Raw genomic sequence first — 26,329 nt, 5'->3', positions numbered from 1 at the left:
GGGGAGACAGGGGACCTCCTTACACCATAACCTTATAGCTGCAGTTATAATACACTGTGTACGGGGAGACAGGGGACCTCATTACACCATAACCTTATAGCTGCAGTTATAATACACTGTGTGCGGGTAGACAGTTACACCATAACCTTATAGCTGCAGTTATAATACACTGTGTGCGTGTAGACAGTTACACCATAACCTTATAGCTGCAGTTATAATACACTGTGTGCGGGGAGACAGGGGACCTCCTTACACCATAACCTTATAGCTGCAGTTATAATACACTGTGTGCGTGTAGACAGTTACACCATAACCTTATAGCTGCAGTTATAATACACTGTGTGCAGGGAGACAGGGGACCTCCTTACACCATAACCTTATAGCTGCAGTTATAATACACTGTGTGCAGGGAGACAGGGGACCTCCTTACACCATAACCTTATAGCTGCAGTTATAATACACTGTGTGCGTGTAGACAGTTACACCATAACCTTATAGCTGCAGTTATAATACACTGTGTGCAGGGAGACAGGGGACCTCCTTACACCATAACCTTATAGCTGCAGTTATAATACACTGTGTGCAGGGAGACAGGGGACCTCCTTACACCATAACCTTATAGCTGCAGTTATAATACACTGTGTGCGTGTAGACAGGGGACCTCCTTACACCATAACCTTATAGCTGCAGTTATAATACACTGTGTACGGGGAGACAGGGGACCTCATTACACCATAACCTTATAGCTGCAGTTATAATACACTGTGTGCGGGGAGACAGGGGACCTCCTTACACCATAACCTTATAGCTGCAGTTATAATACACTGTGTACGGGGAGACAGGGGACCTCATTACACCATAACCTTATAGCTGCAGTTATAATACACTGTGTGCGGGTAGACAGTTACACCATAACCTTATAGCTGCAGTTATAATACACTGTGTGCGTGTAGACAGTTACACCATAACCTTATAGCTGCAGTTATAATACACTGTGTGCGGGGAGACAGGGGACCTCCTTACACCATAACCTTATAGCTGCAGTTATAATACACTGTGTGCGTGTAGACAGTTACACCATAACCTTATAGCTGCAGTTATAATACACTGTGTGCGGGGAGACAGGGGATCTCCTTACACCGTAACCTTATAGCTGCAGTTATAATACACTGTGTGCGGGGAGACAGGGGATCTCCTTACACCGTAACCTTATAGCTGCAGTTATAATACACTGTGTGCGGGGAGACAGGGGATCTCCTTACACCGTAACCTTATAGCTGCAGTTATAATACACTGTGTGCGGGGAGACAGGGGATCTCCTTACACCGTAACCTTATAGCTGCAGTTATAATACACTGTGTGCGGGGAGACAGGGGATCTCCTTACACCATAACCTTATAGCTGCAGTTATACACTGTACGGGGAGACAGGGGACCTCCTTACACCGTAACCTTATAGCTGCAGTTATAATACACTGTGTGCGGGGAGACAGGGGATCTCCTTACACCGTAACCTTATAGCTGCAGTTATAATACACTGTGTGCGGGGAGACAGGGGATCTCCTTACACCGTAACCTTATAGCTGCTGTTATAATACACTGTGTGCGGGGAGACAGGGGACCTCCTTACACCATAACCTTATAGCTGCAGTTATAATACACTGTGTGCGGGGAGACAGGGGACCTCATTACACCATAACCTTATAGCTGCAGTTATAATACACTGTACGGGGAGACAGGGGACCTCCTTACACCATAACCTTATAGCTGCTGTTATAATACACTGTGTGCGGGGAGACAGGGGACCTCCTTACACCATAACCTTATAGCTGCAGTTATAATACACTGTGTGCGGGGAGACAGGGGATCTCCTTACACCATAACCTTATAGCTGCAGTTATAATACACTGTGTGCGGGGAGACCATAACCTTATAGCTGCAGTTATAATACACTGTGTGCAGGGAGACAGGGGACCTCCTTACACCATAACCTTATAGCTGCAGTTATAATACACTGTGTGCGGGGAGACAGGGGATCTCCTTACACCATAACCTTATAGCTGCAGTTATAATACACTGTGTGCGGGGAGACCATAACCTTATAGCTGCAGTTATACACTGTGTACGGGGAGACAGGGGACCTTACACTATAGGCATTGCCATTTCTTTAAATTTACAGAAGTAATTTTTAGAAAAGGGTATTGAACCCTGAATGCAATGTGTTTGCCAAGAGATGAAATATTTGCTTAAGAGTCACATATGTACATTGTTACAGCATTTCCTGAAGCTGTGAACACCAAGCACGGCTGGGATTTCCTTTTTTGGCAATATTCAGAGCCGAACGGCCCCATCACAAGTTAAACATTCCTCAAGGTACACAGAGCCAGATCGAATACATCTATTTGGGTGGAAATCTACAGATTCGGTATTTGACAACACTGAAAAAATTGCTAGGAAAGATTCCAGGAGACAATATAGACCGAAAAGAAATATTTAAAATGGAAGCAGGCAGGGTTTCTAGCAAGCGAGATTAAGGGACAAAAACAACATGCATTTAAAATATTAACAAATTTAAAGACAAGTCTCATTAAATCTCAGAACTGCTATAACCGGGGTGGACAATTGTAAATAACCAACCGCTATAGACTATCTGGCAATAGTGTACTTCCAAAGCTTGAGGTGGGTGGTGATGGGGACGCCAACATTGCCTTTTTGATCACCCCGGTTCTGGGTAATCTGCAGCTAGCCGTGATATAGTGCACAGTGTTTGGGATACACTGTATCAGATCATATTCGGAATCAATCAGGATTTGGGTTTCCCAGGGTTTCCAGCCCACTGGCAGAACGGGTGAATGCGGTTTGGATTTAACAATCTAAGCAAGTCACTTGGGCCCTACTGCAATGAGAAACGGTTTGGACAATATCCAGCTGCCAAAAAGCTTTTTTTCTTTTTAAATGTGACATGGACCAAGTTTATCCAGCGTGTGCAGAATCGATTACAAAAACCCAGATACTCCACAAGAACCAAGGACTATGGGGTCCTTTTATTCCTGAAGCCAATTCCTGCAAATTTTATCCAACAGTCTAGCAGCACTAGCGGAATATGGCCAAACCAGTGACAACCCCACCATGACACCCGGGGAACAAATGGCAACCACAAATTCTAGAGGCAAAACCCCACACAAAGAATGGGTGGTTTACCACTGTACGCCCTCTTTAACCTTAAATCCATTGTAGAAAACATGGAAGCCCACCATGTGAAATTGCAGTGTTGTTGCATTTCTCAGCCCGGACTATAGATAAATAATCCATGTTTAGGGGTTTAACGACAGGCACCAACTATAATACAGATATCTCCATTTGCTGTTTGTGAATAACGCTGTAGATTTACGTTGCTTTCCAGGTGCTTATCATAAAGAGACCAGGCCAGCAGCCACATGCTTCGGACAAGAGGAAACAAGTCTTCTAAATGAGAAAATTCATAGCTTGCAAACCATCGCCACCAAAAAACACCAATCGGGGACCATAGGATTTTACCCTAAGCGTTAATGATGTATACAGAATAAATTGTTCCTCAAATCAAAATTTTGCAAGATGTTCCCATGTAAACATCTGACCTCATACAGAGATCAATACATTCTCGGATGACCCACAAAGTGAACACACGGTTATTGACTCAACCATGAACATTTGAGAATTCAAGGCGTGTTCAAGAGTAAATTTCACTTTTCCGGTCAAAATAGTCAAGCTCAAAGAGACAGACTGGCCAGACAGGCTCGTTTTATGGTTTCACAGCCATAAATTGTCTTTAAAAATCTCTGCTATATAGTTTCTAGAGACAGAGGTTACGAAACCTCCCTAACATCCCCCTTCCCAATAACCCTGCACAAGAAGTAACATTTAATGTTTTCCCTTTGTATGTTCGGCTTCGCTTCCTGGTTTTGTCAGGAGAGCCACACCTACAGGACTCCCACCACTTTCCTGCCCAAGTACTAGGGAGGTAATATGAACCCAAATAGGACATTGTTACCGTAAAGGGGTTGGTATTTTTTTTATACCTTCATTTTTAATGTTTTACGAGACGTGTTCCGGAAAGCCAGCTAATTTCCAGGCTAAATATCAGTAATCACTAAATAAATCATAAGAGGCCGTCTAACAATGAATGGATTGAATGATCCGGTTTGTACTTCAAATTGCAAAGTGCAGGTAAATGTTATCTCAACAGAGCAAAAGGCTATGCGATAATTCTACAGCATTTAAAAATAGGCAAGAATATAGAGAAGGAAGGGCGTCCCACTCGGAAGCTAAAATACGCAAATCAGTCCCTTCAGCTGCATTTGGTGCTATAAAAATTATTATACTAGAAGTCAATTATTGGATCTATATATTGTTTAGATAGGAGTCTGGTCACGGTAGAACGAGGGGAATAAAAAAAATAAATAAACCAGATATCTAATCCAACCGTGATAAACCGTCTCTGGGGGGATTAGAGGGGGCGTTCAGGCAGTGATCAGACTTCAAAGTAAAGTTTGAGAGTTTCAAGTCAGTCTTGAAGGAGTTAATCTAAAAATTCTACGAGACAGAGACACCAACGTACTCTTGTTTAAACTCTTGAACCATAGAAAGCTTTAAGAACAAAGACAGATTTTCGTAGCCAGCATGGCTATCCTGCCAGCGGACTTTGAAACATGACATGAGTAACTCCCTGTAGCAACATTACTCACCATATGGAACAAAACCAACATTGCTGTCTACACCTGGAACAAATAGAGATTACACCCCCACCGCCCCCCCAAAAAGGCACATTGCGCAAACACCGCTCAGGGGAGGTCGAGAAGACAGATAATGTTACAGTCTTTTAACACTGCATGGGCCAAGGCCAGAGCTCTCTGCAACTAAACACATGTACGTACAGTGCCACTTCACAAGACACCTGGCTTCACACACACACGCTACCTACAAATAAATAAAATCAAGTCGACAAGGCGTTAAAGAAAAAAGGGAAGGGTATTCTAGATCTGAGTAAACCAATCCTGCTGGTATGTGTACAGATATGGCCACAATATCTATCTGCACACTAGGATCTGGTTGGAAACACTAACTGGGATTTATCGTAAAATCACCAGAAACCTTACAGTGTGCTGCAGTGGTTATGGTACCACCCTCATTGTAAGTAAAAAAAAACAAAAAAAAAAAAACATTTTTTGGGGGTGTGCAGGAGCCGACTCCCTGCCTCCAGTACAGCCAATAGCCAGAAGCTCCTACCCAAGAGGTTGTTAGCTCATTGGCTGAGAGCATACAGGGGTGCCAAGTCCTGCACCTCTAGTGCTCCTGTAGCTGTAGACAGGGCTAGAAGCCCAGCAGACCCCAAGAAGCCAAGTCGTTCTAATCAGTTCAACTTCTTACAATGGGAGGGTGACAGGTCTCTGACACCATAACCACTGTAGCATTATTACGCAGATTCACTGCTTGGAGGGTTAGTCTAACAGAGCTGCCACGTATGGACAATACAGAAATACGCTACAAGATGCAGCTATCCACCATGTCATTTTCTGAACTGGTTTCAGATTTGCAATTATATTTCAGACAAAATTATCTTATCAGAAGACTGGGGAAGGTTTAGCAACATCCTATTGCAGGCTTCCCCAAACTCCGGCCCTCCAGATGTTGCTGAACTACAACTCCCATGATTCTATGCATGAAATAGATCAGCTGAGAATCATGGGAGTTGTAGTTCAGCAACATATGGAGGGCCGGAGTTTGGGGAAGCCTGCTCTATTGCATCAGATGCCGATACCAAAATGTCCTCCTCATCTAGCTGAGCACAATCCCCAGGATGTACGGAGGGTCTCTTTCTAGTTCGAGTAAGATAGCAGAACAGCAATATTACATTGTGTGATTAAAGGGACGTTCCATTAGTTTGCCGCGCACACAGTCTCATTCACTAAACTGAACTATGCTGTATAAACAGACACAACATGGCTACCAGCAGCTGATTGGGCAGTTCCACTCACCCTAGGCAATGAGTGAATCTGCTTCTGGGGAATAGACTACATATCCCAGAAACCCTTGCTGGACAAAAGGTTTAGAAGATTAGAGACCCCATACAGAACGAGACCATCCTGGTTGGCGTTTAATATTAACTGAACTGAATGCATGGTTTTTCCAATAAGGAATTGCAAGTCAAGTACAGACATGAAACTGATATTCAGAGTACCCCGAAGGGCAATTCTTATATTCTACAACAAGATTGAACTTTGTTCAATACAGCTCTGGAAGACCTCTCAGTTCCACCAATTATGCAAAAAAACAAAAAAAAACAAAAAAAAAAACCACAATTATTTAGTACCCCCAAACAGAATATCTGCCTAGTGTCCCTGCGTAGGGCAGACAGTCCTTATTTTTGGCTCATATTCTTTTCTATTACTCCATATTTGTGTGTAAATATATGCACTCCGTCTCCGTTACGAAATTCTCCGACCTGCCAAGTGGTGAGCTACACATAGCCCATGATTTATTGCCGAGGACTTCTATAGGACATGGTTGTCATCTGCCAAACTCAAATACAAATTATAGAATGAAGTGAAAACTTACAGACTTTAAAGCGGGCGTTCTGTTAATGCATTCATTGGGTATCACTGCCAGACTGTGACCCTTTAAGCAGACATCTAAACTGGCTGCTACTACTACTAGCCATTGGCAAGTGACAATTTAGATCTGCCAAATAGAAATGGGAATTTCACTCCTGGAGGGTATACAATGGCTTTCGGTACAGCGTAATGAAGATTTGACTACAAATAACAGACAGTATTCTTCTAAAGCGGCCAAAAAAAAACAAAAAACACAACTGTATAGGTTGCAACAAGGCCGAATCCCCCAACACCGACTGCACATGCCGTTTGAGTTGGAAGAAAGCCACTTTGTATACATGAGCCAACCAATAATACAGTCACCCACTATTGTTTCTTGCCACAGCTTTATTATTTTTCCTCCTCTTAATCTTGTTTATTGTTCTCTTGCCTGCTCTGTCTCCCTCCATTTTCCACCATTACTAGTTTTTAGACATGCCTTCTAACGTGGGCCTACCCAGCACGTTTGTCAGGGTCTGAGTTTCCCCATAAATACACGTTCCAGCCAGACACTAAACACAAGACACCTTGTAAGCCATGTCTACCTGAATTATAACAATGCCACCTCTTATTAGAGGGTCCACACGAGGAGTCACTGGGTTAATGGCACAGTAACGCATCGCTCGCCATGCACTTCTATATTTACAGGGACTGCCTCGTGAGGACTCTGTTAGCAATGCACAAACTGACTGTTTAGGCTTAAAGAGACTACTAACAAACATTTCATCATGCTGTAGTGTTTTTGGTGCATAGGCAGGTCTTTCCTCAGACAATGTAGTCAACACTGAAGTTTCTGGCAATAATTATGTCTTCATTGCCCACAACCCTTCATATTACTTGTATAGTGCCATCAGATTCTGTAGCGCTGTATAAAGCCCCATATATAGACCTGGCCTCCACCAGAGGCTCTCACTGAAATGTTAGTAGTCACAGTATGTCACCAAATGCATCCAGCGCTGTTATAGAAAATGGTTGTATCAGCGTTTCTCTACGAAATTCCATTGCAAGTCAAACGCCAGCCGTCTCCAATGCCCCAAACACATCTAGAAATACTGAATGGGACAAAAAGTTATAACTGCTTGCATCAGCCAAGGTGAGCAGAGGCTTAAAGGGAACCATAACTACTACAGCACATTGGTTAACAGTGCTCAGTCACCAAGTAACATCCTTATTAGTCCAATATAACCAAGGGGCCAAACCGCTTCGCATAAAACTTCTACAAATGCTAAAGTAGATGATAGTGTTCTACGGTGCATCTGATCACATTCCAAAACATGACACTAGAAGGACCGGTTTGCTGCAAATCACCAGGATTTGTAGGTGCTGCAGTGAGCTCGGCCAAGATGAAGAATTAGATTTTTAAGCGGTGACAGAAAAGCCCAGCAATTCCATTCAAACCGGCACAGTGGCAGCGGTTACACCCATGTAAAACCATGGAAGAACCCGCGAAGCTGGCAAATCACAGCTACACACACACAAACCAGCTTGTTACAGGCAGGGCAGGTATGACGGTCGCAGTAAAGCAGCAATGGTTTAGTAAAAATGACTGGCTAAATTTTTTGCACAATGCATCAACGTTACAACTCGTGCATTTTATTACACCACACTACATATGAAATCATTCGACTGCAGGAATTTTCAAGTAAATTCAATACAAAATGTGAAAAGCAGTGTGTCAAACCGCTAGTGTCGGCTACTCCAGCCATGACATTTGACAGATAATGGAACAGGTGTCTAGCGCATGTGTGACAATGCAGAAGCCATCATAGACTATCCTGTATGCAAACAGGTGGCCAGCTTTTTAGAGATTACCCCTCGCCATGCCCTCATACCATCACACATGCATTGTAATAATCCTTCCAAACCCCACCTCATGCCATCAGCCCCCTTCCTTCAAATTCCTACCCTCACATATGAGCCCTCATGCAATCACACTAGCCATACCAACATGCCATCCTTCTCCATTCCTTCACCCTTTCTCCCAATCATTGGAGATAAACATGCCCTCCGTGAGCCAGTCCATGCCAGTATGCGATTGTCCCAGATAAACTATAATATCCGTTCCCATCAACAAGCACTCTCCTTCTCAGCCTCAAAGAGACGTGCCACTTTGCTGATGCCATCAGCCATTAAAACAAAATGAGAAAAATACAGGTTTCTTAAACGGCTTCTATGAATGAGGAGACAGATTGTATTAGAAAAGTCAGCTGACGAACAATAAACTGCACCCCTGTCAGAGGCTTCCCAATTAAATCGGGGTAGAGCTAGCTGGCACTCAATTCACATTCATTAACCATTTCACCCCTGAACTCAAGCCAACGCCATGAACATTCTGGCACCCTAACAATTCTGAGGTTATGGTGCCGAAAAGGTCCTTTTAAGGTGGATTACATACCAGCACACCTACTGATGGGAAGCAGCATCCCACAACAACGTGTGTGGTCTTACGCCAAGATCTGTGGGATGCAGCACGTTTATGGGCCATCACATCTGTGCGCATGTTACAACAGTCACCACTAAGCCGAGAGCGCCTAAGGCGACTTGCAGGTCTGCGAGCGAGCACATGGCAGGCTATGTAACAAGGTTATTCAATAAAGTGCAAAATGTCAATTAAATGTGAAGTTCAAATTTTAGGCTCATGTTGCCAATCCAAAGCATAGCTACTTTGGCCTAAAAGTAACTTAAATGGAACAAATGTAACAATTCACACATCAATGCATAACCCTCCATGGTTAAAGTAACACAAGCCACAGCCATTTTAACACCCTACATCCGGATTACTTACAGCCGGTAGTTTTTGGGCAGGGCTCACAAAGTTTACAAACTGCTACCACAGCCGAACATACCCAGCAGTAGAGAATTTATTACTACAATAAGCAAACAATTACAGGATCAATTACTTAAGCAATCAAAGGTAAAAGTCAGAGTGATTTTCACTAAAGCACAGTCATCACTGAACGGCATCATAGTGGGATTTTAAGTAAAATGTTAAGCTGCTTTAACATGAAACGTTGGAAAATCAGGATCGAGATAACTCTGCAAGTCCTGGTTCAGAAAAGTGTTTTTGCAGATTGAAAATCAAGTCGGCGTATCGCCTACATAAGAGGAGGTAACAGTTTGTGACAGCAAGGGGTTAATTTATAATGAGACATTTTTTAATCTCAAAATTTCAGGTCAGAGTTTTGCGACCAGCAGCGCCGGTTAAGTTTCAGTTATTTAAGAGAGTGGAAATTAAAACGTGAATTTCATATTTAAGACCAGAGCAGTCGAACTGAAAGCCTAGCAGACTTCGAGGAAGTCTCCCGCTCGGCTATTTTCACCTTAAAAAAACGTGAGATTCACTAAATTGAAAATTCAAGGAAAACGACCTTTAAAGATTCCCAAAAACTGAAATAACACTGAATTCAGGTAAAAACAGCCACGTGCTTCCCAAAACAGCAATTTGTTTAAATGTGGTCATTCGGCCTCCTTCACTACAATTTGCCGGTTAGTAAATAAGTCCCCAATAAGCGAGAGTGAATTTCGCATGAGCGATTCCTTGTGCAATATCCTGCAAGTTTCCTTGGGTGTGGCTGCCCGGGGCCAGCAATTTACATCTGGGTAAAACAAAGAAAGAAAGTATACTTTATTTCACACCCTCCATTAGCCACAACGACCTGCATTTTCTCCGCTTCCAAACCGGGCGTGGTATATAACAGTAAGGTAAACCTGGGGGGCGGTGGGGGAGGAAGGGGGTTCACCACAAATAAAGGCTGGGTAACAAACAAAATAAAACTAAAAAAAAAAAAAAGTGTTTTTTTTGTTTTGTGTTTTTTAGCAATTCTTGAAAGCCCTGAAGCCAACTTCAAAAGAATGCGGTTATAAAAGTACTTTTTTCTCTAGAAAAAAATAAATAAAAAATAAATCACAAGACAATGGGGGTTTATTCACCAAACTATACCGTAGGAAAATACAGTATTCTCCCCCCCCCCCCCCCCCCGAGCCCATGGAAGGTCCATGTTAGCCCGAATTTTGCAATTGGTTTCAGTTGACTGTTTAGTGTCTCCACGCTGTGATTAGAGTGCATTCTTTGCTAGTCCCGGCTAGTTTCACTCACTACTAAAAGTCTACTGGGGGGGGGGGGGGAACAAAAATGAGGAAGTGGATTGGGGGCGGAAACCAGACTTCCAAACAGGCCAAGTCATGTCTGGATAGGAATGCATGTACCCCTGCAGACAGCACACAATAGAAATCAAATAGAAATGCCTGGCATTCAAATTTAATTTCCTAAATAATCCTGGAGCAAGTCAGGCCAGGGTAGCAGAGGAGCAAAATCACGCCAAATCCTCTGGTGGCAGCTCGGCGGTTCGAGATTAGATTTCGCTGTGCCATAATTCCCCGTTTAGCAGATATGCCCTTATTCATTTTCACAGTACAGACACCAATGGCACAGCAGCAAGGAAGGAAGTGGTGAGAGATCGTACGTCACACCGCAAGCAACTTTATACAGTAACACAGAGACATCGCGATCACAGGAGACAAGCCTCAAGGGCAAAATAAAGACATTTCATCAATTGGCTAAGGCGTGCCTACAGCAATAGCAACCAAGTCACTAACTGGGTTATCCACCAACCAGGAAGGCCAAGGAAATGGTTTAGAATTCCAGGAATTGAAGAAAGAATTCCGGCTGGAATAGCCATGCTGAAGATATAGCAGACTTGGAGAATGTGTCCCGGTTTGATTACTTTGGCCTGAGTTTGCCATGTATTGGGAAACACCCAGCAATTGATGGTTTAACCCCGTAAGGACCAAACTTCTGGAATAAAAGGGAATCATGACATGTCACACGTGTCCTTAAGGGGTTAAGGGATTTACTATGAAATGAAGTCTTGTATACTAAACAAAGTACAGAGATTTAACCCAGATAGGAACATTCGAACCTGGTAACAGCAGGTTTACCACCAATCCCTGTATGAGCACGACATGTAAAGACTCACTAAGTCAGGATATATCCAAGCTGGAAACAGATGTTCGGAGAGTTGATCCAATCTGATCCTTTTGGTTTAAAATGAGTTTGACCAAAAAGTTGCCATGAGTGATCAGTTCAGTGAATATTCTTGTTTCAGCAAGAGATTACTGCCAGCATGGGGCCCTATGGCAGGACCCTACCGGTAACACAGGCCCATCCCTACCGGTCACACAGGCCCCCAGACAGAGCCAGGTCCATCCCTACCGGTCACACAGGCCCCCAGACAGAGCCAGGTCCATCCCTACCGGTCACACAGGCCCCCAGACAGAGCCAGGTCCATCCCTACCGGTCACACAGGCCCCCAGACAGAGCCAGGTCCATCCCTACCGGTCACACAGGCCCCCAGACAGAGCCAGGTCCATCCCTACCGGTCACACAGGCCCCCAGACAGAGCCAGGTCCATCCCTACCGGTCACACAGGCCCCCAGACAGAGCCAGGTCCATCCCTACCGGTCACACAGGCCCCCAGACAGAGCCAGGTCCATCCCTACCGGTCACACAGGCCCCCAGACAGAGCCAGGTCCATCCCTACCGGTCACACAGGCCCCCAGACAGAGCCAGGTCCATCCCTACCGGTCACACAGGCCCCCAGACAGAGCCAGGTCCATCCCTACCGGTCACACAGGCCCCAAATACCCCCCATAACTCAGTGACAGCACCTCACTAGGGGCTCAGGGAGGACTACAGTGACAGTTCTCAGTGTGTCCCCCCCCTGGCCCCCTATACCTACAGTGACAGCTCTCAGTGTGCCCCACCTCTGGCCCCTATACCTACAGTGACAGCTCTCAGTGTGTGCCCCCCTGGCCCCCTATACATACAGTGACAGCTCTCAGTGTGCCCCCCCCCCCTCCTATACCTACAGTGACAGCTCTCAGTGTGCCCCCCCCCCTATACCTACAGTGACAGCTCTCAGTGTGCCCCCCCCCCCTATACCTACAGTGACAGCTCTCAGTGTGTGCCCCCCTGGCCCCCTATACATACAGTGACAGCTCTCAGTGTGCCCCCCCCCCCTCCTATACCTACAGTGACAGCTCTCAGTGTGCCCCCCCCCCTATACCTACAGTGACAGCTCTCAGTGTGCCCCCCCCCCCTATACCTACAGTGACAGCTCTCAGTGTGTGTGTCCACCCCTGGCACCCTATACCTACAGTGACAGCTCTCAGTGTATCCCCCCTTGGCCCCCTATACCTACACTGACAGCTCTCAGTGTGTCCCCCCTGGCCCTTTCTACCTACAGTGACAGCTCTCAGTGTGTCCCCCCCTGGCCCTTTCTACCTACAGTGACAGCTCTCAGTGTGTCCCCCCCTGGCCCCCTATACCTACAGTGACAGCTCTCAGTGTGTCCCCCCCTTGGCCCCCTATACCTACACTGACAGCTCTCAGTGTGTCCCCCCCTGGCCCTTTCTACCTACAGTGACAGCTCTCAGTGTGTCCCCCCCCTGGCCCTTTCTACCTACAGTGACAGCTCTCAGTGTGTGTCCCCCCCGGGCCCCCCTATACTTACAGTGACAGCTCTCAGTGTGTGGCCCCCAGTTACCTGCAGTGTCTCTGTGGCCCCGGGTGGAGCTGCTGGTCCGTCCGATCTCGGCTCCGGATCAGACTGCAAAGGCGGCAGGCGCTCACACCCGCTAATAGTATGGGAGTGGGCGGGGCAAGGGCAACCAGCCAATCACTGACAAGAAGCAAGGGGGCGGGGCTAATACAGAGTGTAGTTGAGGTGGATCCTAGATGTTTCAAAACTACAATTACCAGAATGCTCTGTCATTGAATGGAAAGGCAAAGCATCATGGGAGTGGTAGTTCTATAACATCTGGGCTCTACCTATAGGGAAACCATGATATAATCCATTCTAATACCTATGATCCAACCAGATACACTCTAATACCTATCATCCAGCCAGAGACACTCTAATACCTATCATCCAACCAGAAACACTCTAATCCCTATCATCCAACCAGATACACTCTAATACCTATGATCCAACCAGATACACTCTAATACCTATCATCCAGCCAGGGACACTATAATACCTATCATCCAACCAGATACACTCTAATACCTATCATCCAGCCAGGGACACTCTAATACCTATCATCCAACCAGATACACTCTAATACCTATCATCCAGCCAGAGACACTCTAACACCTATCATCCAACCAGATACACTCTAATACCTATCATCCAACCAGAAACACTCTAACACCTATCATCCAACCAGATACACTCTAATACCTATCATCCAACCAGAAACACTCTAATCCCTATCATCCAACCAGATACACTCTAATACCTATCATCCAGCCAGAGACACTCTAATACCTATCATCCAACCAGATACACTCTAATACCTATCATCCAGCCAGAGACACTCTAATACCTATCATCCAGCCAGATACACTCTAATACCTATCATCCAGCCAGATACACTCTAATACCTATCATCCAGCCAGGGACACTCTAATACCTATCATCCAACCAGATACACTCTAATACCTATCATCCAACCAGGTACACGCTAATACCTATCATCCAACCAGATACACTATAATACCTATCATCCAACCAGAAACACTCTAATACCTATCATCCAGCCAGGGACACTCTAATACCTATCATCCAGCCAGATACACTCTAATACCTATCATCCAGCCAGGGACACTCTAATACCTATCATCCACCCAGATACACTCTAATACCTATCATCCAGCCAGGGACACTCTAATACCTATCATCCAACCAGAAACACTCTAATACCTATCATCCAGCCAGATACACTCTAATACCTATCATCCAACCAGAAACCCTCTAATCCCTATCATCCAACCAGATACACTCTAATGCCTATCATCCAGCCAGAGACACTCTAATACCTATCATCCAGCCAGGGACACTCTAATACCTATCATCCAGCCAGATACACTCTAATACCTATCATCCAACCTGATACACTCTAATACCTATCATCCAGCCAGAGACACTCTAATACCTATCATCCACCCAGGGACACTCTAATACCTATCATCCACCCAGGGACACTCTAATACCTATCCTCCAGCCAGGGACACTCTAATACCTATCATCCAACCAGGGACACTCTTATACCTATCATCCAACCAGGGACACGCTAATAACTATCATCCAACCAGATACACTCTAATACCTATCATCCAACCATAAACACTCTAATACCTATCATCCAGCCAGGGACACTCTAATACCTATCATCCAGCCAGATACACTCTAATACCTATCATCCAACCAGATACACTCTAATACCTATCATCCAGCCAGAGACACTCTAATACCTATCATCCAGACAGGGACACTCTAATACCTATCATCCAACCAGATACACTCTAATACCTATCATCCAGCCAGGGACACTCTATTACCTATCATCCAACCAGGGACACTCTTATACCTATCATCCAACCAGATACACGCTAATACCTATCATCCAACCAGATACACTCTAATACCTATTATCCAGCCAGGGACACTCTAATACCTATCATCCAACCAGGGACACTCTAATACCTATCATCCAGCCAGGGACACTCTAATACCTATCATCCAACCAGATACACTCTAATACCTATTATCCAGCCAGGGACACTCTAATACCTATCATCCAACCAGGGACACTCTAATACCTATCATCCAGCCAGATACACTCTAATACCTATCATCCTACCAGGGACACTCTAATACCTATCATCCAGCCAGATACACTCTAATACCTATCATCCAACCAGATAGATACACTCTAATACCTATCATCCAACCAGGGACACTAATACCTAACATCCAACCAGAAACACTCTAATACCTACCATCCAACCAGGGACACTCTAATACCTATCATCCGACCAGATACACTCTAATACCTATCATCCAGCCAGAGACACTCTAATACCTATCATTCCACCAGATACACTCTAATATCTATCATCCAACCAGGGACACTCTAATACCTAACATCCGACCAGGGACACTCTAATACCTATCATCCAGCCAGATACACGCTAATACCTATCATCCAGCCAGCAATACTCTAATACCTATCATCCAACCAGATACACTCTAATCCCTATCATCCAACCAGAGACACTCTAATACCTAACATCCAACTAGAGACAACATAATACCTATCATCCAGCCAGATACACGCTAATACCTATCATCCAGCCAGCAATACTCTAATACCTATCATCCAACCAGATACACTCTAATCCCTATCATTCAACCAGAGACACTCTAATACCTAACATCCAACTAGAGACAACATAATACCTATCATCCAGCCATAGACACTCTAATACCTAACATCCAGCCGGAGACACTCCAATACCTATCATCCAACCAGGAACTCTCTAATACCTATCATCCAACCAGATACACTCTAATATCTAACATCCAACTAGAGACAACATAATACCTATCATCCAGCCAGAGCCGCTATAATACCTATCATCCAACCAGATACACTCTAATACCTATCATCCAACCAGGAACACTATAATACCTATCATCCAACCAGAGACACTCTAATACCCAACATCCAGCCAGGGCCACAAATACCTATCATCCAGCCAGAAACACTCTAATACCTATCATCCAACCAGGGACACTCTAATACCTAACATCCAGGCAGAGACACTCTAATACCTATCATCCAGCAAGGAACACTCTAATACCTATCATCCACCCAGAGACACTCTAATACCTATCATCCAGCCAGGGACACTAATACCTATCATCCAACCAGATACACTCTAATACCTATCATCCAGCCAGGGACACTCTAATACCTATCATCCAACCAGGGACACTCTTATGCCTATCATCCAACCAGATACACGCTAATACCTATCATCCAACCACATACACTCTAATACCTATTATCCAGCCAGGGACACTCTAATACTTATCATCCAACCAGGGACACTCTAATACCTATCATCCAGCCAGGGACACTCTAATACCTATCATCCAACCAGAGACACTCTAATACATATCCTCCAACCAGGGACACTCTAATACCTATCATCCAGCCAGATACACTCTAATACCTATCATCCAACCAGATAGATACACTCTAATACCTATCATCCAACCAGGGACACTCTAATACCTAACATCCAACCAGAAACACTCTAATACCTATCATCCAACCAGGGACACTCTAATACCTATCATCCAACCAGATACACTCTAATACCTATCATCCAGCCAGAAACACGCTAATACCTATCATCCAGCCAGAGACACTCTAATACCTATCATTCCACCAGATACACTCTAATACCTATCATCCAACCAGGGACACTCTAATAACTAACATCCAGGCAGAAACACTCTAATACCTATCATCCAACCAGATACACTCTAATACCTATCATCCGACCAGGGACACTCTAATACCTATCATCCAGCCAGATACACGCTAATACCTATCATCCAGCCAGCAATACTCTAATACCTATCATCCAACCAGATACACTCTAATCCCTATCATCCAACCAGAGACACTCTAATATCTAACATCCAACTAGAGACAACATAATACCTATTATCCAGCCAGAGCCGCTATAATACCTATCATCCAACCAGATACACTCTAATACCTATCATCCAACCAGGAACACTATAATACCTATCATCCAACCAGAGACACTCTAATACCCAACATCCAGCCAGGGCCACTAATACCTATCATCCAGCCAGAAACACTCTAATACCTATCATCCAACCAGGGACACTCTAATACCTAACATCCAGGCAGAGACACTCTAATACCTATCATCCAGCAAGGAACACTCTAATACCTATCATCCACCCAGAGACACTCTAATACCTGTCATCCAACCAGATACACTCTAATACCTATCATCCAGCCAGGAATACTCTAATACCTATTATCCAACCAGGGACACTCTAATCCCTATCATCCAACCAGAGACACTCTAATACCTAACATCAAACTAGAGACAACATAATACCTATCATCCAGTCAGAGACACTATAATACCTATCATCCAGCCAGAAACACTCTAATACCTATCATCCAACCAGGGACACTCTAATACCTAACATCCAGGCAGAGACACTCTAATACCTATCATCCAGCAAGGAACACTCTAATACCTATCATCCACCCAGAGACACTCTAATACCTGTCATCCAACCAGATACACTCTAATACCTTTCATCCAACCAGGAACACTTTAATAGCTATCATCCAATCAGATACACTCCAATCCATATCATCCAACCAGAGACACTCTAATACCTAACATCCAACTAGAGACAACATAATACCTATCATACAGCCAGAGCCACTCTAATACCTATCATCCAACGAGATACACTCTAATACCTATCATCCAACCATGGCCACTCTTATACCTATCATCCTACCAGAGCCACTCTAATACCTAACATCCAACTAGAGACAACATAATACCTATCATCCAACCAGATACACTCTAATGCCTATCATCCAGCCAGAGACACTCTAATACCTATCATCCAGCCAGGAACACTAATACCTATCATCCAACCAGGGACACTCTAATAACTATCATCCAACCAGATACACTCTAATACCTATCATCCAACCAGAGACACTCTAATACCTATCATCCAGGCAGAGACACTCTAATCCCTATCATCCAACCAGGGATATCACATAGAGATTGAGGATATACCATCCATCCTCCCATGGTGTCTCACAGATAGTGAACGTGTATACATTCATTTAAGGATATAAGTGATTTGTAGTCAAGTAATACCGTAATGCTGCAGTCATTTAGCTAATAAAGGGAATCACAATGCCATCCATTCATCTGTTATTATGCAATTTGTTTCCAAATAACTGAGTCGCCATGATGGGAATAACCTTCTATATTAGCCGGTGTTAGATGTCTGGTAACAATAGCTAGGAGAGTTTGGGGGTCACTCTGTAGTGGGGTGCCCAGGGTGTAACTTTATATAGTACATTATCCGGAGTGGGTGCACTGGGTGCGATAGGTGTACAGACAGCGTAGGGGTCATGTTATTACCCACAATGCCCGATTTTACCAACAGCATTGCCTTCATGGGGTAATTAGCAATTATTAATTGTCCAGACACATACATTCTCTCACCACACACAACACACACAGTCTCTCCCTATAGACTCTTCACATACAGCGTATTCCTATGTGCACAACACATGCCAAGACCACTAGCAGCATCCCCACCACACACATATTATTATTATTATTATTATTATTATTGCCATTTGTATAGCGCCAACAGATTCTGTAGCGCTTTACAATATTATGAGAGGGGGATTAAGCTATAAATAGGACAATTACCAGAAAACCTCCGGAACGATAAATTGAATTGAACCCTGCTCAAGCGAGCTTACAGTCTATAGATATATTACTTCCCAACATTTTATATGAATAAAGAGGGACTCTTATAGTAGAGGTGTGAGCTGAGGAGAGACTTAGCACTAATGTATGAAGTAAAATGTAGTTTAGAACAATGCATCTTATATACACAGACTGTTGTTTATTGTAGTTATAGACGCATTACTGGGAGTATTATTACTGTGGAGCTCTGTTATACACTCAGACCCATTACTGGGAGTATTATTGCTGTGGAGCTCTGTTATACACTCAGACACATTACTGGGAGTATCATTGCTGTGGGGCTCTGTTATACACTCAGACACATTACTGGGAGTATTATTGCTGTGGAGCTCTGTTATACACTCAGACACATTACTGGGAGTATTATTGCTGTGGAGCTCTGTTATACACTCAGACGCATTACTGGGAGTATTATTGCCGGGGACCTCTGTTATACACTCAGACACATTACTGGGAGTATTATTGCTATGGAGCTCTGTTATACACTCAGACACATTACTGGGAGTATTATTGCTGTGGAGCTCTGTTATACACTCAGACACATTACTGGGAGTATTATTGCTGTGGAGCTCTGTTATACACTCAGACACATTACTGGGAGTATTATTGCTGTGGAGCTCTGTTATACACTCAGACACATTACTGGGAGTATTATTGCTGTGGAGCTCTGTTATACACTCAGACACATTACTGGGAGTATTATTGCTGTGGAGCTCTGTTATCACACATTACTGGGAGTATTATTGCTGTGGAACTCTGTTATACACTCAGACACATTACTGGGAGTATTATTGCTGTGGAGCTCTATTATACACTCAGACACATTACTGGGAGTATTATTGCTGTGGAGCTCTGTTATACACTCAGACACATTACTGGGAGTATTATTGCTGTGGGGCTCTGTTATACCCTCAGACACATTACTGGGAGTATTATTGCTGTGGAGCTCTGTTATACACTCAGACACATTACTGGGAGTATTATTGATGTGGAGCTCTGGTATACACTCAGACACATTACTGGGAGTATTATTGCTGTGGAGCTCTGTTATACACTCAGACACATTACTGGGAGTATTATTGCTGTGGAGCTCTGTTATACACTCAGACACATTACTGGGAGTATTATTGCTGTGGAGCTCTGTTATACACTCAGACACATTATTGGGAGTATTATTGCTGTGGAGCTCTGTTATCACACATTACTGGGAGTATTATTGCTATGGAGCTCTGTTGTACACTCAGACACATTACTGGGAGTATTATTGCTGTGGAGCTCTGTTATACACTCAGACACATTACTGGGAGTATTATTGCTGTGGAGCTCTGTTATCACACATTACTGGGAGTATTATTGCTACGGAGCTCTGTTGTACACTCAGACACATTACTGGGAGTATTATTGCTGTGGAGCTCTGTTATACACTCAGACACATTACTGGGAGTATTATTGCTGTGGAGCTCTGTTATACACTCAGACACATTACTGGGAGTATTATTGCTGTGGAGCTCTGTTATACACTCAGACACATTACTGGGAGTATTATTGCTGTGGAGCTCTGTTATACACTCAGACACATTACTGGGAGTATTATTGCTGTGGAGCTCTGTTATACACTCAGACGCATTACTGGGAGTATTATTGCCGGGGACCTCTGTTATACACTCAGACACATTACTGGGAGTATTATTGCTATGGAGCTCTGTTATACACTCAGACACATTACTGGGAGTATTATTGCTATGGAGCTCTGTTATACACTCAGACACATTACTGGGAGTATTATTGCTGTGGAGCTCTGTTATACACTCAGACACATTACTGGGAGTATTATTGCTGTGGAGCTCTGTTATACACTCAGACACATTACTGGGAGTATTATTGCTGTGGAGCTCTGTTATCACACATTACTGGGAGTATTATTGCTGTGGAACTCTGTTATACACTCAGACACATTACTGGGAGTATTATTGCTGTGGAGCTCTATTATACACTCAGACACATTACTGGGAGTATTATTGCTGTGGAGCTCTGTTATACACTCAGACACATTACTGGGAGTATTATTGCTGTGGGGCTCTGTTATACACTCAGACACATTACTGGGAGTATTATTGCTGTGGAGCTCTGTTATACACTCAGACACATTACTGGGAGTATTATTGCTGTGGAGCTCTGTTATACACTCAGACACATTACTGGGAGTATTATTGCTGTGGAGCTCTGTTATACACTCAGACACATTACTGGGAGTATTATTGCTGTGGAGCTCTGTTATACACTCAGACACATTACTGGGAGTATTATTGCTGTGGAGCTCTGTTATACACTCAGACACATTACTGGGAGTATTATTGCTGTGGAGCTCTGTTATCACACATTACTGGGAGTATTATTGCTATGGAGCTCTGTTGTACACTCAGACACATTACTGGGAGTATTATTGCTGTGGAGCTCTGTTATACACTCAGACACATTACTGGGAGTATTATTGCTGTGGAGCTCTGTTATCACACATTACTGGGAGTATTATTGCTATGGAGCTCTGTTGTACACTCAGACACATTACTGGGAGTATTATTGCTGTGGAGCTCTGTTATACACTCAGACACATTACTGGGAGTATTATTGCTGTGGAGCTCTGTTATACACTCAGACACATTACTGGGAGTATTATTGCTGTGGAGCTCTGTTATACACTCAGACACATTACTGGGAGTATTATTTCTGTGGAGCTCTGTTATACACTCAGACACATTACTGGGAGTATTATTGCTGTGGAGCTCTGTTATACACTCAGACACATTACTGGGAGTATTATTGCTGTGGAGCTCTGTTATACACTCAGACACATTACTGGGAGTATTATTGCTGTGGAGCTCTGTTATACACTCAGACACATTACTGGGAGTATTATTGCTGTGGAGCTCTGTTATCACACATTACTGGGAGTATTATTGCTGTGGAGCTCTGTTATACACTCAGACACATTACTGGGAGTATTATTGCTGTGGAGCTCTGTTATACACTCAGACACATTACTGGGAGTATTATTGCTGTGGGGCTCTGTTATACACTCAGACACATTACTGGGAGTATTATTGCTGTGGAGCTCTGTTATACACTCAGACACATTACTGGGAGTATTATTGCTGTGGAGCTCTGTTATACACTCAGACACATTACTGGGAGTATTATTGCTGTGGAGCTCTGTTATACACTCAGACACATTACTGGGAGTATTATTGCTGTGGAGCTCTGTTATACACTCAGACACATTACTGGGAGTATTATTGCTGTGGAGCTCTGTTATACACTCAGACACATTACTGGGAGTATTATTGCTGTGGAGCTCTGTTATCACACATTACTGGGAGTATTATTGCTATGGAGCTCTGTTGTACACTCAGACACATTACTGGGAGTATTATTGCTGTGGAGCTCTGTTATACACTCAGACACATTACTGGGAGTATTATTGATGTGGAGCTCTATTATACACTCAGACACATTACTGGGAGTATTATTGCTGTGGAGCTCTGTTATACATCCCCTGGGACCGTCCTCCAGCGCCACATACAGTGGACACTTGTGTCTGTTTTATTCCCGTACAGCGACAGGTCTGGTTATGAGAGTAGGTCATTGCTTGACTAATTAGCTGATTTGCATATTGTTTTATCAGGTTGTTTGCTAATAGTTTGGGTTGAAGTCTATTGTTCCCATTGAAGGCGATGAGCCATTCTTTTTTCACACCTTGAGTCCGCACTGAAAGTTACCGAAAAATAATTCATATTTGACGTACGTAGCTCTGATATTTTACATTTATTATTTCTTATTTCTTATAGCGTCCCTTCCTCTTACCCAAGATGGCTGCCGCAATGTCAACATTTGATTCCATTTATTTCACTATTGAGGTTTACAGTATATTGATGATAGAGATCCTATAACCAGCCTGAGTATCTCTGCCAAGTATTCCCTTTCCTTGGTACAGCAGGTTTAGAGTGATTACAGTAGTGTCCCCAACCCTCAGCCAAGGCTTTATGTAGGTTATAACATGAATAACGTTATTCTCCTTCAGTTTATATACACCTGACCCAACAGGGGGTCATCTCAGCACACAATACATTCCCCACCCTGGAACCTTGGTATCTTGGATATAACTCAATCACAACCAGGTAATTGAATTAACCACCAGACACTAGGCGCCTTACAACAGTATCCCCAAAATTATACTCCCCCATATTATCCCCAAACAGTGTATGAACCCAGAAAGCTCTCATCATAAGGGGCAAACTGTCCAAAAAGTGCTCAGATCGGAGATGTCTAGCCCGAGCAATCATTAGGGGAAATACGACCGAGCCGCGACTATTCTCCAATCTGGTGCTGAGTTCCAGAACGTTGGATGGAAAGTCGCGGTCATAGATACTGGCTTTTGTTCTTAGATACCTCGCCACCTAGCCGATTCCCCTTCCAACCAGCGTCCTGTTTGATGGTCCTGGAACCGATCGGCACCCTAGTAAAGTTCAGCTCCATGAGCTCCATGTTTCTAGGCAGGTTCCGGTTGGGCATGCTCGACCATAGGTAGCTGCTCGACCATAGGGACAATGGTTGTCATCTTGACTTGGGTGGACGGACATATATATATATAAAGCATATGTTCCCAAGTCAATATGGAAGTGAAAATCCAAGCTGGCAGCCATTTTAAATGGCTAAGTGGCCTAATTGTGTTTTTTTAATTCCCTTTGAATTTTCAGTTTAGTGAATAACCGTGATAACTAACAATTTACAGTGCCTGACATAACTAAATTGTTTACAATGACTGCATTACCCATGATGCACAGCCAGCGCAAAGACTGAGGACCTCAGGCTATTATAGTTCCCGAATGCTTGCACCGTTTGCTCACTGCAGATACACAACTCACAATCCTCAGCCAGCCTGTAAGGATGACTGAGCATCTTGGGAGTTGTAGCTCACCCACCAGACCCACCAGGTTCTCATGAACATAAACCGATTCTTCATGTGGATGGGCAGTGCTTGAAAAAAAGCCGCCCTGCCGTATGTAGCATTCAGATGCCGCAGGGTTTCTCATGGACTGTTTGATTTCTCTCCTGCAGTATAGGATTCCTATATATGACTGCTGGGCAGTGCTTTTCATGCACAGCCCATCAAGATGTACAAGTCACAGCCATGTTGGTATAGCCTGACAATGACATGAAACAGCACAGTTTAAATCTGCTAAACATTTATATTACACCAGATTACACCAGAAATTAAATTAGGATTCTGTGCCAGCTGACCGTCCTGGGATTTTATCCAAAGCCTGGGGTGAGAAGGGGGGGCGATGATCTAATTTTACCCAAGGTTGTCCCGGTCTAGGCGTTTAAATCAATGCGATAGCAGGAAATCCTGGGAAAGGAACACGAGGCAGCAGTGAGATCACCCTGCAAGCCGTGTTTGGGGATTATTCACCAATCACTGAATTGTAGTCAACTGTAAAACAAATATGGCCAAATGGAGGCGAATACAGTCGGGCTGTGACTAGATCGGAGAGGGAGAATTCTACAAGATCAGCAGTTTTAGCCTTAAATATCACCATTCACGTTTCAATTCACAGCAATTTGTGGTTTAGTAAATAAACCGCTTCAGAGGCTATTAGTTAAAGCAGGCTTCCCCAAACTCCGGCCCTCTAGATGTTGCTGAACTACAACTCCCACGACTCTCAGCCTATTTCATTCATAGAATTAAGGGAGTTGTAGTTCAGCAACATCTGGAGGGCCGCAGTTTGGGGAAGCCTGAGTTAAAGGGTGCACTGTCAGGAATTCAAAAAAGTAAACGCAGAGTCAATTTAAAATTTAAGGCTATACTAGCCGAACTCAGAACATGCCGCCATGGGAATTTTATTTTATAAAGATATCAAATTCCCTTTCAGTTGACTTTTTAGTTTTATACACTAAACCGTGAATCGAACTGAATTAAAAACTGATATGCAAAAAGCAGGCTAAAATAGTTGCTTTGGAAAAGTTCTCCCTTTTAACTAGACTCAGAGCTCGGCTATTTTTGTCTGCGTTTTGCAATTCCTATTTCAGTTTCCTGAAGTTTGCTGTTGAGGTAGCGAGCAGGACCATTACATTGAATATTCAGCCTGAAGAGTCTTATTCACTAAACTCTGAATCGCAGCAAGTTGGAATGAGAGTGACAAAACCTAGACCAGAACAGCCGAGCTGGAACTACAGCAGTGATGGAGAATGTTTCCCTAATCGTCTATTTTAGCCTAGATTTTTCCATACAGGATTCCAGTTCGCTAGGATTCGGAGTTTAGTAAATATCCGTCCATGAGTCAGGTTGAAGGGAAATGTCTGGAGTTAGGAAAGAAATGATGAGGAATGGCAGGAATTCCTGGAATCCTGTGTGGTGGAGGTGGGGCGGTGTGTGTACACATGTCTTGAAAGGCAGGAAGTGTAGAGTGTGCCCCCCCTGACCTCGATAATAGAGACAAGATATGGGAGGGGGTGTCTGTGTGTGTTAGCATCAAAGACGCCATTGCAGCATGCTCTAACTCAGACCCCTCCCTCGTCCACCTACAGTCACCAGTTCATTGCCTTATTAGGAGAAACTGAACCGACCTGCCCCACCACTCTCGCTACCCGGCCTCATTCACTAAAGTGAGAACTGTCATGAATTCGGAGCAGAATTTCACGTTTCTTTTCATATACATTGTGTGGTTGTGCCCCTTGTTTAAGTAATAAATGACATTCTGCAGAACAGGAATTGAATCCTTAACGCAGGGGTGCTCGAAAGGCAGATCCCCAGATGTCGTAGAACTACAGCTCCCATGATGCTTTGCATGCTTTTAGAATGCCCTTAGAATGACAAATCATCCTGGAAGTTGTAGTTTTAAAAACCTTTGGTGATCTACCTTTTGGGCACCCCTGCTGTAATGGAACCGGCGAAGTCTGCATACTGAGGAGCTGCATTAGGAATTAGGGTGATTATTTGCTAAACAGCACATTGCGGCGAATCGCCAGATCCAGGCTAAAATAGCCGAGCTGTGGCTAGAACGCAGCAGGACGATTGCTACAAATCAGCTGTTCTCGTCTAGATTTTGCAATTACTATTTAATTCAGGGGTTAGTGCACAAATCCCATAAGGGCTTATTCACTTAACAGTGGATTGTACCTAACTGAATACAAAATGGCCAAATCTAAGGATCACTATAGTGTCAGGAAAACAAACTCGTTTATCTGACATTATATAACCCTTACGTCCCCCC

The 26,329-nt window shown here is 43.8% G+C and overlaps 1 protein-coding gene across 1 annotated transcript in view; it reads right to left on the bottom strand.

The window, feature by feature from the left end:
• MYH9 (myosin heavy chain 9) overlaps positions 1-13,230 on the bottom strand; it is a 58,716-nt gene extending 45,486 nt beyond the window's left edge. The window contains exon 1 of the mRNA XM_063427037.1: positions 13,174-13,230. The gene's annotated coding sequence lies outside the window, so the exon portion shown is untranslated. The remainder of the gene's footprint in view (positions 1-13,173) is intronic.
• Between the last annotated feature and the right edge of the window lie 13,099 nt (positions 13,231-26,329).

This window comes from Pelobates fuscus, chromosome 7 (assembly GCF_036172605.1).
Source record: "Pelobates fuscus isolate aPelFus1 chromosome 7, aPelFus1.pri, whole genome shotgun sequence".
NCBI lineage: Eukaryota > Metazoa > Chordata > Amphibia > Anura > Pelobatidae > Pelobates > Pelobates fuscus.
Note: the sequence above shows the minus strand (reverse complement) of the source record. Positions and strands in the feature narration are given on the sequence as shown.